The sequence below is a fragment of the Nuphar pumila genome, chromosome 13 (assembly GCF_984573655.1).
Source record: "Nuphar pumila chromosome 13, dmNupPumi1.hap1.1, whole genome shotgun sequence".
Lineage (NCBI taxonomy): Eukaryota > Viridiplantae > Streptophyta > Magnoliopsida > Nymphaeales > Nymphaeaceae > Nuphar > Nuphar pumila.
Window position 1 is genome coordinate 44,338,604 of NC_143261.1, and position 6,425 is coordinate 44,345,028.

The window sequence follows — 6,425 nt, forward strand, 5'->3', positions numbered from 1 at the left end:
TAGTCTGCGGATGATATGGAGTGGTGAATCTATGACTGACAGAATATCTTCTCAACAGAGAAGCTATCTGTACATTCCTAAAATGCTTGCCACCATCGCTAATCATTGCACGTGGCACACCAAAACGACTGAAAATGTTGTGCTTAATAAACTTAAGCACTACTCTATGATCATTGGTTTTGGTTGCCACAACCTCAACCCATTTGGACACATAATCTACTGCCACAAGAATGTATAAATTTCTAAATGAAGGCGGAAATGGTCCCATGAAATCAATGCCACAAACATAAAAAATATCGACTATCAAAATCGGAAGCAAGGGCATCATGTCCCTCTTGGACATGTTCCCAATCTGCTGACATCAAAGGCATCGCCTACAGAACTCATGAGCATCTCTGTGGAGTGTGGGCCAATAAAATCCTGACTGCAAAACCTTTGCAACCGTCTTCCTACTACTAAAATGCCCTCCACAGGCTAATGAATGGGAAAAATTCAGAATGGACTGGTACTCCTCCTCCGGAACACATCTCCTAATGATATGATCTGCACAGTATTTGAACAACTCTGGTTCATCCCAATAATAGTGCCTCACCTGAGATAGGAATCTCTCACGCTCATTCTTGTTCCAATGCTCAGGTATCTGCCTTGAAACCAGATAGTTCCCATATCTGCAAACCAGGGTAACTGCGGTGTACTGACTGACATGATCTGCTCGTCGGGGAAAGAATCACTGATCGGCCTTTGATTCTGCGTGGTCTCCACGATCAGTCTGGACAGGTGATCTGCTACTACATTCTCGCTTCCCTTCTTATCTCGAATCTCGAGATCAAACTCCTGTAGTAGTAGAACCCAACGAATCAATCTCGATTTGGTGTCTTTCTTATTCAAAAGATATTTCAATGCTGCATGGTCAGAATAGACAACCACCTTCGAACCGAGTAAATAGGACCTCAACTTATCCAATGCGAAAACTACGACAAGTAGTTCCTTCTCTGTCGTAGTATAATTCATCTGAGCATCAGACAGAGTTCTACTCGCATAGTAGATCACATAGGGCTTCCTATCAACGCGTTGTCCTAAAATAGCCCCCATAGCATAATCAGATGCATCACACATAATCTCAAATGGCAGAGTCCAATCCAGAGGTCTCAAAATGGGCGCAGTAATCAAGGCCTCTTTGAGAATCTCAAAGGCCTTCATACAATCCTCACCAAAAACAAAGGGCTGATCTTTCTCTAATAAAGTGCAAAGCGGTCGAGAGATTTTACTGAAATCTTTTATGAACCGCTTATAAAATCCCGCATGCCCTAAAAATGATCGAATCTGCCTCACAGAGGTGGGTGGAGTCAAACGGGAAATGGATTCCACCTTCGCTTTGTCAACCTCAATGCCTCGCTTGGACACAATGTGTCCTAGCACAATCCCCTCCTGGACCATAAAATGGCTCTTTTCCCAACTAAGGACAAGATTTGTCTCCGCACACCTACTCAGTACTCGAGTAAGTTTTTGGAGACAATCTTCAAAAGAAGAGCCGTAAACTGAAAAGTCATCCATAAAAACTTCCATCACATCATCTATCATGTCCGAGAAGATGGCAAGCATGCACCTCTGAAAAGTGGTCGGGGCATTGCAGAGCCCGAACGGCATACGTCTAAACGCGAAGGTGCCATAAGGACATGTAAACGTAGTCTTCTCCTGGTCGTCAGGATGGACAGCTACCTGATTGTATCCTGAATATCCATCTAGAAAGCAGTAGTAGCTCTGCCTTGTGAGTCTCTCTAAGATCTGATCAATGAATGGTAATGGGAAATGATCTTTCCTAGTTGCCACATTCAGCTTCCGATAATCGATACAGACTCGCCATCCTGTAGTGGTCCTCAGCGGAATTCTCTCACCCTTCTCGTTCTCAACCACAATGAGTCCTGACTTCTTCGGTACAACCTGAATCGGACTGACCCACTGGCTATCAGAAATAGGGTAAATGATTCCAGCATCCAACCACTTCACCACATCGTTCTTCACCAGTTCCTTCATGTTGGGATTTAGCCTTCTCTGCATATCCCTAAATGGCTTGACTTCCTCATTACAATGAATTCTATGCATGCAGAATGAAGGATCAATCCCCTTCAGATCAGCAACTCCCCAGCCAATCGCTGCCTTGTGCTCTCGAAGAATATTCAGCAATCTCTGCTCTTGCTCTTCAGTGAGCAAGGACGAGATGATCACACGCAGAGTCTCCTCATCTCCGAGGTACGCATACTTGAGTGAATCCGGTAAGGGTTTCAACTCGAGTTTCGGAGGTGACTCGATCGAGGATTTGGCGGGGGTCTCCGCAAGTGGTGGAAGAGGCTCACTGACAGCTCCTCAAGGTGGTCTCTCTGACGACACTCTAGACACATCTACACTATCTACACCACTATTCTTCTCTATGTGGTACAGATCTAAAGAATCTTCAGTAATATACAACTCGGGCTGCTCCTCCACTAACTCATGAGCAATATCTACATGAAAGCAGTCCATGTCTCCTGCTGGTCCCATCGCGACATTGAAAATATTCAGCTTGACTTTCCTATTGCCGAATGAGAGATCCATGGCTCCGATCCTACAGTTGATGCACGCATTGGCAGTCGCCAAGAATGGTCTGCCTAAGATGATCGGAGTCTGATGCTGGCTGTCTACTCCTTCCATATCAAGAATAATGAAATCGACTGGGAAATAAAAGTCATCCACCTTAACTAGCACGTCCTCCAAAACACCTCTCGGTACCTTGACGGAACGATCTGCCAGCTGCAGTGTAATCGGAGTCGATCTCATCTCTCCTAGCCCGAAAGAATCAAAGAAATATCCAGGCAGAATGTTCACGCTTGCTCCAAGGTCGAGCAATGCGCGTTCTATCCGGATGTTCCCTATGGTACACGCAATGATCGGGGCTCCAGGGTCCTTGAGCTTTGGTGGTGTCTGATGCTGAAGTACTGAACTCACCTGCTCAGTCAGATGGACCCTGTTAGAAACTCTCTCTCTAGATTTCCGCTTCTGCGTACATAGTTCCTTCAGGAATTTGGCATATGCCGGCACCTGCTGAATCGCATCGAGCAAAGGCAGGTTGATCTGCACATGCTTGAATATGTCAAGCATGTCTTGGATCTTCGCACCTTGCTTCCCTCTATATCCAGGAGACTCTAATGCTTTGGGATAGGGTGGTGGGGGAGTATACTCGGTTGGTTCCTTCTCTTTGTGAGAAGTCTCACTCCTATCCTTCTTCTGCACTGAAGATGAAGATGATGATGATGATGAAGATGAAGATGGGGATGAGGATGAAGGCTGAGCCGACGTAGGTGAAACAATGGTCTCTGGCTCCTCTATCCTCTCTCTACTATCTCTTTCTCTACTCTCGACATGAAACTCACGTCCACTCCTCAGGGTCATAACAGATTTGGCCTGCTGTTGTGTCTCAGTATGAAACAGGCCTCCAGTCATCTGGTCCTTGCCCTTCAGGTTCATGACAGCTTGACTCGGTAATGTACCCTCAGGTCTCCTACTGATAGCCTCAACTAACTGTCCCATTTGCAACTCTAACTTCGCAATGGACTGCGTATGTGAGCTCAATATCTGACTACACTTATCGAAGGCGTTCTGATTAGAGGTTTTCACCTCTTGGAATGCCTGGAGAAGTCTCTCCTCAAAAGATGTCTGCGGGGCAGACTCCTGCTGAATCGGGGGAGTGACTGAAGAAGAAGAAGACTGAGAATAGTTCGGTCTTTGAAATGACTGAGTAAAAGATGGCTGCCGAACTGGCTGAGAGGATGTAGGCATCTGCATGGAAGACTGTGGATTCTTCCATGAAAAATTGGGATGGTTACGCCAACCCGGATTATATATAGATGAGAATGGGTTGTTCGGCGGTCTGACGTAACCCTGAGCTGCCTGAACTTGTTCTTGAACAAATTCAGGGTACTGAGTTGCCGAAGGGCACTCAGTGATATCGTGTGCCGGACTGGCACAAAGAGTACACACCTGTTGTGTAGTGGATGGTCCTGAGAGAAGCTGGTCCAGCTTCTGAGCAATCATGTCTACCTTGCACTGTAGTGCAGTAGATGGACCAATCTCAAGAAAACCAGCTTTCTTCTGAATGCTGGGTGTGGCTCTATCCGAATGAGAGCTCGAAGCATGGTGAAGGGAATTCTCGGCCAATGTATCAAATAACCTCCATGCTTCATCCTCGCTCTTCAGCATGAATGTCCCTCCACATGAAGAGTCGATCATCTAACGATTCTTGTCAGACAATCCATCATAGAAGCTCTGCACCAGTTGCCATTTCGGCACCTGATGATGGGGACATTTCCTGAGGAGATCCTTCATTCTCTCCCAGGTCTCATGAAAGCGCTCACCATCTAGCTCTGAAAAGCTAGTGATGGCTCTACGATATTGGTTCGTACGACCAATGGGAAAGTATTTCCAAAGAAACTCCTGTTGCAATTGATCCCAGGACTCTATTTCTACAGAATCTAAGGACTTTAGCCAATACTTGGCTTTGTCCTTCAATGAAAAGGGGAATAGAGTCAACCCCAAAGTATCATCATCGAAATTCTGTATCTTAACAGTAGAACAGATTTCGAGGAATTCATCTAAATGTCTGTAGGGATCTTCATGACTAAGGCCATAAAAGGATGGAAGCATCTGAATAATGCTGGCCTTAATCTCGTAATGAGGCGCTCCTACATCGGGTCTCCGAATGCAGGATGCCTGAACATAGTCTGTGGGAATGAAGTATTCCCGCAGAAGATGTGGATGAACTTGGGGTGGAGGTGGAGGATCCATGTCAGCTATTGTTGTCGAACTTCGATCAGAATGTAAAATTCTCTCTGGGTTGTCAACAAATGGGTGTAATGGAGTTCCTAAACCTCGTCGCCCCTGCATACACTGGTACTAAGACCATAAGTAAGCAAACGACCTAAATCTAAATATAAACTAACACAAGTACTAAAATGTAAATAAAACAAATAATCGTACTAAGAAATAGATATGTTATCTAGCTATGTCAGAATGCTATAACTAAATAAAGAAATAACAAAGTAACTATTCTAAAATACTAAAACAAATAAATACAGGAAATCACAAACTATGTTTTTCTAAAACTCACCTGTCTAATCGCTCCTTGCAGAATGAAAATTAAGTGAATCCTAGAAAGAACAGTACGTGAATCCTATATTTACTAACTATGTTAATCCTATATTCACTTACTAATTCTACTAACTAAAAAGAAAACAAATAATTAACTAACTAAAACAAATTAATAAATCAAACTCTAAGAAATAAAGTAATTAATTCGTCGTTCCCCGGCAACGGCGCCAAAATTTGGTTGATATTTGGAAATGATATTATTAAACAATATTTTTCAATGAAATACATGGGAAAATCATCAACCAAAGATATAAAACCGACTTTCCACCGAAGTGGCGAGTACGGGTCGAAACCACAGGGAACGGGAACATTCTGAATTAATTCCAAAATAACACTTTATTAATAAAAAAACAAAGTTTACAAGGAATTTTGAAAATATGATGCAATTTTGTCCTAAATGATGAATGAATTTAAAGAATTTGAATTTAGATTTTGAAAAGCTATCTTATTCTTAAACTGAATTAAAATAAGATTGAAGATATAATACATCTCTGACTATGGTCATTGAATGTATTATATAATAATCTATATTTAAATTTAGGTGAAGAATAAGACACATTTGGTGCTTTTATAGAATTTAAAATAAAATTAACTCTCAATATACCCTGACTATGGCCATTGGTATATATTTTGAATTAATTTTAAGTTAAATTCTGATAAAAGAAGAAAAATATTTAGGGAAAATATGATGAATTTTGAAAACGGGTCCAGTGTGGATCTGATGTTATTTTGTAAAAGATAAAAATACTAAGTTTTGTCCACATCCTGACTATGGCCATTGATGTGGATCATCAACTTAGGATTAATTTACCTCTTACGAAATGGTGCACGTGCCATTCGTGTTTCACCAATGTGAGATTTTGAAAAATAAAGGTAAAAGCATAAGCAATTTATGATATTTTACAATGTTCATTCATTCTAATCTAAAACGGGGATCATAGATTCTCATTCAAAATCTAACTATTTACAACATATAGAATTGAATTTACAACTCCAAGTAATGATGTTTTCCATATATTCCTTGCAAAACAACTGGGTTAATATAGAAAAAAATGGAGAAAAAAAAATGCAAATATTATATGGATATCAATGGTAAAATGCTCATAGGCCAAGGCATTTATGATTTAGAATGTGAGAAGATGAGAGATGATATGTATGTATATGCTTACGTATATATATACAGTATACCAATATATATATATATATATGTGTGTGTATGTATATATATATATATATATACATAT

The 6,425-nt window shown here is 41.5% G+C and overlaps 1 non-coding gene across 1 annotated transcript; it reads left to right on the forward strand.

Moving 5' to 3' along the window:
- Nucleotides 1-4,321: 4,321 nt before the first annotated feature.
- LOC149818277 (small nucleolar RNA R71) lies at nucleotides 4,322-4,424 on the forward strand. The gene has a single exon (XR_016427475.1). It is a non-coding gene; the product is annotated as a small nucleolar RNA R71 (small nucleolar RNA).
- The last annotated feature ends 2,001 nt before the right edge of the window (nucleotides 4,425-6,425 follow it).